Genomic DNA, 12,961 nt, shown 5'->3' on the forward strand with positions numbered 1-12,961 from the left:
GCGCTACCACGCCCGGCTGATTTTTTGATTTATTGTAGAGATGAGGTCTCGCTGCCCAGGCGGGTCTCGAACCCGCGGGCTCAGGCAATCCTCTCACTTCAGCCTCCCAAAGGCGCGGGATTACAGGCTGAGCCACCGAGCCCGGCTGACAAGTTTTTTTTAATTGATTTTTTTTTTTTTGAGTCAGGGTCTCACTCTGTGGCTGGAGTGCAGTGGCAAGATCATGGCTCACCATGGCCTCAACCTCCTGGGCTCAGACAATCCTTTCACCTCAGCCTCCCAAGTAGCTAGCTATGACTACAGGTGCATGCCACCACGCCCAGCCAATTTTTAGAAGCTATTTTGTAGAGACCAGGTCTCACTATGTTGACCAAGCTGGTCTTGAAGTCATTGGCTCAAGCAATCCTCCTGCCTCAGCCTTGCAAAAGGTTGGGATACAGGCATGAGCCATTGCATCTGGCTTTTTTTTTTTTTGAGTTGGAGTCTCACTCTGTCGCCCAGGCTGGAGTGCAGTGGCACGTTCACAACCACTGCAGCCTCAACCTGCTGGGCTCTGGTGATCCTTCCGCTTCAGCCTTCTAAGTAGCTGGAACTACAAGCATGTGCCATCACGCATGCCTGGCTATTTTCCTTGATTTATTGTAGAAATGAGGTCTCACCAAGTTGCCCAGGCTGGTCTCGAACCTGTGGGCTCAGGCAATCCTCTCACCTCAGACTCCCAAAGTGCTGGGATTATAGGCGTAAGCCACTGCGTCCGGCCCTTTTTTTAAAAAAATGAGACAGAGTCTGGCTGTCACCTGGGCTAGTACAGTGGTGAGATCACAGCTCATTGCAGCCTTCACCTCCTGGGCTCAGTTGACCCTTCTGCCTCAGCCTCTCAAGTAGCTGGGACTACAGGCGTGTGCCACCATGCATAGCTAATTATTTTCCCCCCAACCTCCCTAATTTTTTTGCTTTTGATTTTTTATAGAGGTGAGGTCTTACTTTGTTGCCCAAACTGGTTTTCAACTCCTGGCCTCAAGTGAATCTCCTGCCTCAGCCTCCCAAAGTGCTGACACTACAGGTGTACGCTAACGTGCCCAGCTAAAACAACAGTTTTTAATCTGGTTATAGAGGATGCAGACCACCAGTTTCTCAGAAGTTGGCAGAGGAGGTGTCTGCAGCTGACAACAATACCGAGAAATGCACAGAGCTCTGGGAAGGAAGCCCCGGGGATTCAGAGGTGCTCTGCCAAGCTGAAGATGGGCCAAGGCAACTGAGGGCACTCAAGAGCCCTGACCCCTGGGACAAGGAATGTTTGCTTCTGCTTGGAGACAGCCTCCAGAGCAGCTGCAGGCTGCTGCTGAAATCAGCAAGACTTACGAGGTGTGTTGCAAGTGATTCGTTACTAAAGCGAGTTGACATTCTCAAGTTTTTATGAATGACTCCCATTTTTGAAAATGAAGCGAGATTCAAGGCTATCTCTAGAATAACAACACTATCTTGCAACTTGCTTCCGATCTGCCTTCCTGAATGAATGAGTGATAACCCCGGGCACACTGAGAAAGCCAGGTCTTTCTTGCACATGAACTTCATGGCCTTGACTCTCAAGCCAGGAGAATAGGAAGGCCAGGGGCATGTGGCTTAAGTGCAATGTCCACTGTGGTGAGAACAGTAAAAAATAATAACAAACACAAAGTCCTGAAGATGTCCTAGACACCATTCCACAGTAACTCGTTCAATCCTCACGACAACCCCAGGGACTAGTACTGTTAACTCCATTTCGCAGATGAGAAAACTTAGGCCCCAAAATTCAAAACTTACCAAGGTGATGCAGCCGAGCTGAGATAATAATATGCAAGATATACTAAATGCAAAAGACAGCCATCTTATAAATGGCCTCTTTGAAAGAACTCCGACTGTACAAATCAGAGGAAAAGTCCTGGCCAGCCCTTGTGACTGTCCTTCAGGGGAAGGGCCAGAGGGTGACCAGGCCGAAGTGAGAGGGGCCACACCGCTCCTCCCCACACTTGGGGCTGAACGAGGGTCAGCAGAGTATAAGTCATCACAGGAACAAGGAGCTATGCCCTGACGGTTATTGTGAACAACTCACCACCACCGTCGGCTGAGCACCTGCTGCGTGTGGGCACGGGGCTGCTCGCTCCGCCCACGGTCACATTTCATGCGCGACTACTCTGAGCGATGTGCTCTGGTCCCATTTTACAGCAGCAGAAACTGAGGTTCTGATCGGAGGCTTTCCCCCCACCGGCTTCCCACGGCTTCTGAAACTTATCAGGCAATCACCTTGGGTAGCTTAACATCCGCCCCCAGCCTCAGTATGCTCATCCGGAAAGCAGGAAGAATGATTCCTGCCCTACCTACCTGCGGGGACGGCTGTGGGGACCAGATGATATATAATACTTGAGAAAGCTCTCTGAAAACCACAAAACGCTGAGCAAAGCAAGAGATCGTTAGTCTTATTAATTGCAAAGAGAGGACACCTGATTCTGCAAGTCCTTTGCTAACATGACTCTCCGTGCTTCTCTTCCTTTGGGAATCTGGGGATAATTCAGAGGCTGCAGAGCGAGGATACTTTTCTTCAAGTCCCTGGCATCTGGGAGCTGGGAGGCAGGGGAGGAAGCAACAATATTTGCATTCTGCTTGTGTTTCTCCTTAGGAACACAATCTTGGCTGAGCTTCTGCTGCCTCCAGCACGCTCAGCCCTCAAACAACAGCCAACACATGTTTACTGAGCACCTACTACGCGCCCAGCACTTTGCTCCACGGCGATGAACTCATACGGCCTCCAGGAGTGGAGGTGGTGGTCTGGGGCTGAGAAGTTGCAGGAGGAAGAGACAGCGACGGAAGGACAGGCCGGGGCTGCAGTCCTTGCGATTCTGCAGACTCCCCGGCTGACCTCCCAGCTCCACTCCAAGGGGACAGAGCACAGCTCACAGCACAGTGGGATGAGCTGGGCACACTGGAATTCGAGTCGGAGTCCTGAGGCTGGGTTCTAGCTCTGCCTCTTCTCGGCATCATGACCACCAGTCTTCCCACAGGTGAAACAGGTAGGAATGTTCCCACAGGTAAAATGGGGAGAATCCAATGGGATGATGTCCACGAAGGGGCCCAGCAAGGTGCCTGGAGGTACTCAATAATAAACTTATTAAAGAAAAAACAAGAACGTTCTCTTCCTCCCTTTCCAAAGAGGATAAACGTGAGGGTTCAGACGCCCGGGTCCCAGCCCTGGCTGTGCAGTGTCCAAGCTGCGTGGCCTTGGGCAGCAGACGTTACCTTGCTAGGGCTCAACTTCGTCATCTGTGACAAGTTGCTGATAGTATCCACCCACAGGGCGGTGTGAGGATTAACCCAGATACTGACGTGATGCTTCTGCCACGCGGCAAACACCCTGCAAAGGTGAGCTGCTGTGAACTGCATCGCTCTGAGCACTTAGAAACACCACTCCAAGTCCACAGCTCCGGTCAGGACTCAGGCTGCCTGGCGATGGCTGCTAGGCGGGCTCCGGGAAGACAGTGCCCTGTTCACCCTTGGCTCCCAGTACCGGCCTCTCAGAAGAACGAGGACAAACGAGCCCCCTGCCCCCAAGGCTCCCACCCCACCCCTTGCAGAAGGCGCTCCGTCCTTCTCCTGACAGGGGCTGAGGATGGCCAGAAGGCTGCGTGAGTGCACACTGAGCTCATCTCCCCTCCTGGTGGGCTCAGACGCTGGGAGAGATCTCGTGCCCAAAGGCTGCAAGAGGAGTGCATGGCCTCAGAGCCGCAGACACTGTAACTGAGCTTCCAAGTCACGACAACACTCCTGCACTCTCCCGGCTGAACCAGAGCTCTCCATCTCTGCCATGCAAACTCTCCATGAACTAAAGCGGCACCTTGAATGGGAGTAAGATGGTATTAACATTCCCTGGGAGCCGGATGAATTAGAGCACAGATGCTCTGCCTAACCGGAAGCCACCTACCCATCTGTCCTAACCATCACCCACATGGTTAGGAACCCAGAAGTCAGCCAAATGCTGACTGGTTAAAAAAGATGCCAGGCTACCGACCGAGTCCACACACGTCGCTCTCTGAGGACCCTCAGGCTTCCACTCTAATTTAACTTTCTCTAGATACACATTTTTTTTTGAGTTGGAGTCTCACTCTGTTGCCCAGACTGGAGTGCAGTGGCCGCTCCCAGTCACCGCAGCCTCGACCTGCTGGGGCTCCAGCGATCCTTCCGCCTCAGCCTTCCAAGTAAGCTGGAACTACAGGCACGCGCTACCACACCCGGCCAATTTTTTGATTTATTGTAGAGATGAGGTCTCACCAAGTTGCCCAGGTGGGTCTCGAACCTGCGGGCTCAGGCAATCCACTCACCTCAGCCTCCCAAGGCACAGGATTACAGGCTGAGCCACCGAGTCCGGCTTCTCTAGATACACTTCTAACATGCTCAGCTGTCTGTTCTTCCAGGGGCTGGGAAGGGATGCTATCTGAGTCCAGCAGAAATGACCACCACTGTGAGAAGCCAGTTCACACTCATCAGGATGGCCATTACAAAAACAAAACAAGGCCAGACGTGGTGGCTCACACCTGTATCCTGGCACTTTTTGGAAAATTGCTTCAGCCCAGCCTGGGCAACATAGCAAACCTCCTCTGTACAAAAAATCCCCAAAATTAGCCAGGTGTGATGGTACACGCCTGTAGTCCCAGTTACTTTGGAGGCTGAGGTGGAAGGACTGCCTCAGCCCAGAAGGCTGAGGCTGCCGTGTGCTGTGATTGTTCCACCAATCTCAGCTTGAGTGACAGAGTGAAGCTCCAACTCAGACAAAACAAACAACCAAAAAAGCTGAAAATAACAAGTGTAAGTGAGGATGTGGAGAAATGGGAACACTAGTGCACTGTTGGTAGAAATGTAAAATGCTGTAGGTGCTGAGGAAAATGGTATGGTGGTTATTTGAAAAAAATCAAATGATCATTTAATCCTGCAATTTCACTTCTGGATATATTTACACACGAATTGGAAGCAGAGACTCGAACAGTTTGTATACCCATGTTCACAGTGGCACTATCACTATAACCGAAAGATGGAAACAAGCGAAGTGCCTATTGGCTAAAGATGGACAAGCATGGATGATGGATGGCATACACACACGGAGGAAAATTATTAGGCTGATGCACAAGTCTGTAGTGCTTATTTTTGGCATGGCAACACTACAGTATCGGGAGTTTATCATCTGGAGTGACAAGGCAGCGCTTGTGAAAACGCCTTGCATTTTGCATTAACAAGGTGAGTGCTATTTGTGGGCTAAAGAAGATGGAGAGTCAAGTAGGAAAAAATGAGCACTTCCGAAATGTTCTTCTTTGAGTTTCACAGAGGAGTCAAGGCAGCTGAGGCGGCTGGGAACGTTTGTGCAGAGTGTGGGAGAATGCCTCAGGGAAAGCCCACGAGAAAAGGGTTTTTGTCCTTTCAAAGAGGGCCACTTGGACCCGAGGGATTCTCCACAGTCAGGATTGATGGAGACCATTCAAACACTTTAATCCACGATGATCCATGTCAGTCAACCCAAGAAGCAGCAAATGTGATGAACTCTGACAGTCAGCCACTGTGCGACATTGGTATCCCAAGGGCAAGTGAAAAACACTACGAACTTATACGTTAGCCCAATATTCAGCCGTAAAGAGGAAGGACAGCCGGGCTCGGTGGCTCAGCCTGTAATCCTGCGCTTTGGGAGGCTGAAGTGTGGACTGCCTGAGCCCACGGGTCTGAGACCCGCCTGGGCAACTTGGCGAGACTTCATTTTTACAATAAATCAAAAATTAGCTGGGCGTGGTAGCGCGTGCCTGTAGTTCCAGCTACTTGGAAGGTTGAGGCGGAAGAGTCGCCAGAGCCCAGCAGGTCGAGGCTACGGTGGCAGGGAGTGTGCCACTGCACTCCAGTCTGGGAGACAGAGTGAGACTCCAACTCAAAAAAAAAAAAAAAAAAAGAAAGGACATTCTGACACATGCAAATGAACTGTGAAGACATTATGCTAAGTGAAATAAGCCTCTTACAAAAGGAGAAACATTGCATAATTCCACTTATAGGAGGTACCCAGAGTAGTGAAATTCACAGTCAGTAGAGTATCAGGAGGAACAGGTGTCAGTGTTTAATGGGTACAGAGTTTCAGCTAGAGAAAATAAAAATGTTCTGTGGGTGGTGGTGATGGCTGCACAGCATGAATGTACTTGTGCTACAGATCTACACAAGTAAAGTTTTATGTTATATTTAAGTAATTTTTTTTTCACCTAGGCTGGAGTACAGTGGCACGCTCACGGCCACCCCAGCATTGACCTGCTGGGCTCCGGCGATCCTTCCGCCTCAGCCTTCCAAGTAGCTGGAACAACAGGCGTGTGCTCCCACGCCTGGCTAATTTTTTTTTATTTATCGTAGAGACGAGGTCTCATCAAGTTGCCCAGGCTGGTCTCGAACCCACAGGTTCAGGCAATCCACTCGCCTCGGCCTCCCAAAGTGCTGGGATTACACCAAGCCCGGCCATAAATGTTATGCTATATACATTTAACAATTTTTTTTAAAGGGAGAAGACAGAGCCATGATTATAGGTGGAAGCAGGAACCTGAAAGCACAGCCGCCGGGAACCACGTAGTCTGGGGCCCCCTGCCCGGGAGTCACACAAGCCCAGGGGCCCTGTATATCATCAGCACAGCACTGGCCAGGCAGGACGGGCTCGTCCCATTCAGCGCCTGGAACGGAAGCCTCCCCCAGCCCTCATGTTGCTGCTTGGGACCTTGAGGCAGGGCACTCTGGGAAGGGGCTCTCGGCCAGCAATTTCCTTCTGCCCTTGCCAGATCCTTCCACCCCCACTCTCTTTAACACGAGAGAGCCTTTGGCGGTCCCCACACTCACCAAGCAGGTGATTTAGACACACAGGCATGAACTCAACAAACCCATTATTTATGCTTGCTATATTTTGCTGGGAAGCATATAATTCATTTCAGAAAGATTCCCACCCCAAAATCGTTTTAAGCATCTCTTTTGTAGTTTTGCTCCTTAAAAAGAGTGGGCTTCAATGATCTGGTGGGAAAAAATCACGGCTCTGACTTTCGTATGGAAAAATCCTGAAGCATGGAATAAGATAAACTGTCTGAGTTCACAAAGTGTCTTTTTACTCAGGGTCTCACTTGAGTCTTACAACCTCTCAGAGAAGTGAGCAGGGTGCCAGCCACTCTGCTGCACACATGGGAAAACCGAGACTCCAAAGTCTTGTCTACAGTCACACAAACCACCAGGAAGGAGCAGAGAGCCAAGCCTTCGTCTCCCACCAGTGCCCGATGAAACTCCGGGTTGGGGCTCACATTCCAGCCGAACATGCAGCCATGAATGTCGTTTTAAAACCACTGCTAGCTTATTTTATCTCTGAAACATCTCTCTGAAGTAAACTGGAAGTATTATCTTTTAAAATAGAGAGTCAACTGAGCAAAAACCAAACATCCTGCCCAAGATCACCATTCAAGAAAGTGGCAAAGATTAGATTAGACCACCCCACCCCCTTGAGTCCACTTGACCTTGACCACTTCAGGTACAATGTCTTGACCTCAGCATACTCACAACTTAAAGGAGCCCATGCAGTTTTTATATAGGTTGCACGGCATTTCTGTGAACTAGGCAGGGAATAGATATACCTTTGTTCTCTTTCTAATAGCTGGATAAGAAAAAAGAGGTTATAGAAATCCTCAGGTTCCTTTTCAGCTCTAAAATTCTATGATTCTAAAAATTCTCAGCAAGCCGACAGGCAGAGAGGCCTGGAATCCACATCACCCGACTGCCTGCCCCACGGTCTATGAGGTCTGAGAATTCAGGACAACCACGTGTGCTGGACCAGGGGTCCACTCTGACCAGGGAGCACACACACAATGACGAGAAGGCACTACTGCCTGGCACCACAGGAGGCTTCCCGCTGCTCTCCTGCGCCAGCCCTGGCATCTCTCTCAGCAAGGGGCGCCAAACCCCAGGGCGTCCCCTCCCAGGTATCTGAGAACTTCTCCAAGCCTGGGGCCGGCGGAAGCCAGTCCCAGGGGCAGAAGAGCACTCTGGGGCTGCGGCAGAAGCCCCTTCATTAAGACACCTGCCCCAACACCCACCCAAAATGGGAGGTCACCAGGTGTGCTCATTCCTGCTCTCTGTAGACTCCCCAACTCTGTTGATGTGCACTAGTTCCACCCAACAGATATTCATCAGGCGTGCTCTTGGGACCAGAGCATGAGCACATAAACATCTCTGACCACATGGAGCAAGGGAAGACAGCCAACGCCAGATGATGACGCGTGCCATGGAGAAAAACAAAACAGGGAAGGGAGGCAGAGGGTCCTGAGAGCAGGTGTCAGAGGGAAGGGGCCTGGCTTTGAGCGGGATGGCCTGGAACAAGAGCCGGGGAGGGGGAGGGGCCCCTTCGGTGACGGGGGTTCCTGGGAGGCTGACCAGGAGACAAAGGGCACGATGGCGTCAAGAGGTGAGCAGGGAAGGTCACGCCGCGTGTGGCAGGCCTGCACAGCACATGGTGTCTCGCAGACCCACACAGGAGCTCTAAAGGAGACGCGGCGAGCTCTGACAAAGAAGGAACGACAGCTGCCTTACGGTCGACAGCATCACCCTGGCTGCTGTGACGGAGACGGAGTCGGGAGACAAGGGAGGAAGCGGGAGGGTCAGTTAAGAGGCCAACGGCAGCTTAGGCCAGGGAGAAAGTGGCGGAGACAGTGCGAGTCAGGCTCAGGATACACTTGAGGCAAACCGTCCTGATGCCACTGATATGGGATGTGAAAGCAAGCGGGGAGCCAAGGCTGACAGAGCTCTGGGGACCGGGCAGCTGCAAGGACGCCATCATCATGAACTGAGATGGGCAGGCCTGGGAGGGGTGGGTGGCTGTGGGGGCCCGTTCTGTTTTGGACGTGTTCAGCCGAGACGGCTTTCAGACATCTGAGGTGGCGAGTAGGCAGAAGACACAAGCTGGAGCGGAGAGGATGGGCTGAAATGGTAAATGTGGGAGTCACCAGCATGCATTATCACATATAATTGTGTGCATGATCATATGCAATTTGCATGACGATGGGTTTGTTGTCTGTCCGCGCCCCCCAGACTGGAAGCTCTATGTGGCCAAGGCCCACGTCTGTTCACAGCCAGCAGGGTGCATGGCACTCAGTAAATATTTACTGAGCAAATGGAGAAGTTGCCCAATGACTCCCTCAAGAATAGCCACACAGCCCACACAAGCAGCAGCAGTCTCTCTCGCAACCACAGTGCCAAACCCAACTGGCCCCAAACAGGGCTCTGGGTCTGTCCACCCCAAGCCTGAGGTTCCAGAATGTAAGGAGATATGCCTGGCAGATCACAGAGGCAGATATTTGGGTTTCAGCCCTGCTACATTCTCTAAGGGTGGAGCTGGCAAAAGCCTCGCCCATTCCACCACCTCAATTTCTCCCTGGAGAAGCTAGGGGAGAGGCTGCCTCACCCAGCTCACGGGCAGAGACTGGTTCACCTGGGATATACATGTGGTGTGGAAGAGCCGCCTCAAAAAAGAGGAATCCCCACGTGTTCTCTGAAGCAGGCAAGGCCACCCAGCACCTGGAGGAGAGGAGCCAGACCCATTGGGGCTGCATTAAGGGTAACAATAAAAACCAAAAAAAACTTTTGCCTGGTGCAGTGGCTCACACCTGCAGTCCCAGCACTTTGGGAGGCAGAGGCGTGAGGATTGCCTGGGCTCAGGGGTTCCAATCCAGTCTGGGCGACGTGGCGAGACTTCATCTCTAAAATAAACTTAAAAAAAAAAAATATTGCCAGGCTCGGTGGCTCAGCCTGTAATCCCGTGCCTTTGGGAGGCTGAGGTGAGTGGATTGTCTGAACCCATGGGTTCGAGACCCGCCTGGGCAACTTGGCAAGACCTCATCTCTACAATAAATCAAAAATCAGCCGGGCGTGGTAGCGCACGCCTGTAGTTCCAGCTCCTTGGAAGGCTGAGGCGGAAGGATCGCCGGAGCCCAGCAGGTCGAGGCTGCGGTGGCCGGGAGCGGCCACTGCACTCCAGTCTGGGCGACGGAGTGAGACTCTGACTCAGAAAAAAAAAAAATTAGCTGACGTGGTGGCGCGCGTCTGTAATTCTGGTTACTTGGAAGGCTGAGGCGGAAGGACTGCCTGAGTCCAGTAGGTCGAGGCTGTGGTGGCCGTGAGAGTGCTACTGCACTCCAGCCTGGGTGACAGAGTGAGACTCCAACTCAAGGAAAAAAAAAAGAGAGAGAGATACATGATGATAATAATAATAATTTCTTTTACAGAGTGACAATTGCAAAAATTGTTGAGCAGAGAAGACCTCCTAATCCTATCCCATAGAGGAATCTCTGATTGGAGCATTGTGCCTCTGCTTCACCCATCAAGTGACTAATAAGACAGAACTAAGGACAAAGGGTGGCATTACAAGGCAGAAGATTTCACCTCAGTAACTTTCCAGCCTTTGTGAAGAAGATAAAACAGCTCTAATGAGTACATATAACGCTCTCCCTTTCTGAGATGCTGAACGTGTGACCCAGAGAGGTGACTAACCTAGGGACGCTGAGCTATAGGCCAGGACTAAAACTCATGCTCTGCCTCTCTGGCGAGGGTTTCTTCCATGACACCAGTGCCAAAGAAAAGTAAGAGCTTCAGTGGGGGCCGGGGGAGTTTCCGGCATTCATCTCGCCACATAAAACTATGATCTTGTCAAAGGCTAAGCTGCAGATGTTCCAGGAATGCCAGGTGCACACTGTGAAGTGAAGAGGCATTCCTTCCCTTGTACCAAATTTGTCATTCTCCTGAGTTCCCCCTGGCTTTGGACTTTATGAATAAAGCTATTCATAGTAGGACCCACAGTATTAAAGTCACGATACACTAGCAGGTTAAAAAAAAATGCCAGTATATGAAAAATTCCATTGGCGAGATGAAGTTGGGTTTAGCTTTCTAAAATTGACAAATATTGAGCGCTTCCTTGGTACAAGTCGCTGTGCCAAGTGCAGAGTATGTGTGTGCGTGGCCACACAAGTCACAGGGACACACACACACAAGGATAGACAGAACCCAGCTCTCCCAGGCCTGCAATGTATTGCTGATAAAAGACTGTAAACATCAAAGTCCTGACTAATAACACGGAGGAGATAATTGTCAAGTGGCACAGTTAATGTGTCTGCAGCAGTTCTCAGAGGGACAGTCACTTCCACCTGGAAGGGAGTAGAGGCGGAGGTGGCAGATTTTCTTGAAGCAAGGTGCTTCAGGAAAAATACGAGATTTGAGGTGGCTGGAAGGGAAGAAATGCTCTTGAATGAAGGAGATGGCAGAAGCAAACGTTAGTGGCCTTACTATCAGGGAAGAGAAAGAAATCAGGTCTTAAGAGGGAGGACTGGGCCAGACTTGAACAGCCTTGAAAGTCAGAGTTCTTGTAGGAGTGGGAAAGTGCACAGAATCACGGGATAATTTAACAAATGTCTTCTAGGGGATGGCCACCACGCGCCGGTACTGGATGATGACTGCAGAAGTTGCCTTTGGTGGGGAACTCACTCCAGCCTGGGAGAAGAGCTGGACTTGAGGTGACAAGGGCGTCAAGAAGGGTGGCCTGCGACAGGTTTGTAAGACCCAAAGAAGGAAGATCCCACAGGTCCCAGGGACCGACTGGCTGAGAGGCAAGAAAGTCAGCAGAGACAGTCTTCAAAGTCTGGCGTCAGCCGAAGAACCTGAGGGTGCAAAAGGGAAGCTGTGGGCAGGGACGGAGGCCGAGTGGGGTTCGGAGGCGCTGAATCCCAGAATGTCTGCATCAGTGACCAGTGGGCATCGGAGATGGGGCTCTAGGAGTAACAGCTGAAGCTTTCCAATGGACAAAGAGTTGTGGGACTAAATACAATTTCTCCGGGAGGGAGTATAAGGAGAGAAAACCCAGAAGATCAAACTGACCCACAGGTGTGCCCCCCAACGAGGAGGTGACAGTGGGCAGAGGGGTTCAGACAAGAAAAACCAGACAGTCAGATGCTGAGAAGGGAAAGAGAAAAATAGCAGGTAGGAGAGGGCTGTCAATAGTGAAAACTGCTGCCAAATCAATTATGGGGACTGAGCATACAAATAATAAACATTTATTGAACGCACGAATGAATGAATGAAAGAAAGCCCTTGGGTGTGACAACTGTCTTTCCTGTCAGAAGAATGCCCAGGGTTGCCTTCAGACAGGATTTCAATGCTGTTTTGCCCCATCCTTCCGGGGAACCCGGTTTTTCCTCCACAAGGCATCCTGTCCACTGTACAGACTTCCTTCCCTGCTTCCCTGTGTTTCCCCCAGCATCCTTCCCCGTTTCTGCCACACACTTTCAGTGTCAAAGGAGACAGGAAACTCCAACCAGAGTTTCCACTTCATTAACAACTCTGCCTGTGGCTCCTCTTACATAAAGGGATATGTGGCAATGGAGTGGGTTCTAGCCCGAGCCGTGCTATTACCTGGCTGTGTGGCTGTGGACAAGTTGCTCAACCTCTCTGGATCTGGGCTTTGACAGAGAGAGGAGGAGTAGGTCTATCTGGAATCCACACCAGTTTCAAAGATGCCTTTGTGCTCTGAAGTCTACAGTTTTATCATTCTCAGAAGCTCCTTGCAACACCCTCAAAGAAGGAAGTGAGTACAAGACCCAGAAAAATGACCGCCCAGATCTCTTCCCGGGGCCAAACTTCAAGAGGGGGGGACGGGGGAGGACCAAGAAAGTGAGGAGGCTCTGCCGGGCCTCCCAGATCCCATTCTCAAGTCTGGGAAGGATCCCGACAAACCCAAGGCGACTCTCACCCTGCACCCCAGCTCTTCGAGGACTCCCGGGCGGCCGGGAGGCGCTCCCAACCCCTGCGGGAAAAAGAAAGATTTCCTTCCCGGAGTCCCGCGCTGCTCTGGCAAGTCGGATTCCGGCAGATGCGATCCGCAGCCCGACCACCACCCGGT

Source organism: Carlito syrichta, unplaced genomic scaffold (genome assembly GCF_000164805.1).
Source record: "Carlito syrichta isolate Samal-C Ts95f unplaced genomic scaffold, Tarsius_syrichta-2.0.1 Scaffold305742, whole genome shotgun sequence".
NCBI lineage: Eukaryota > Metazoa > Chordata > Mammalia > Primates > Tarsiidae > Carlito > Carlito syrichta.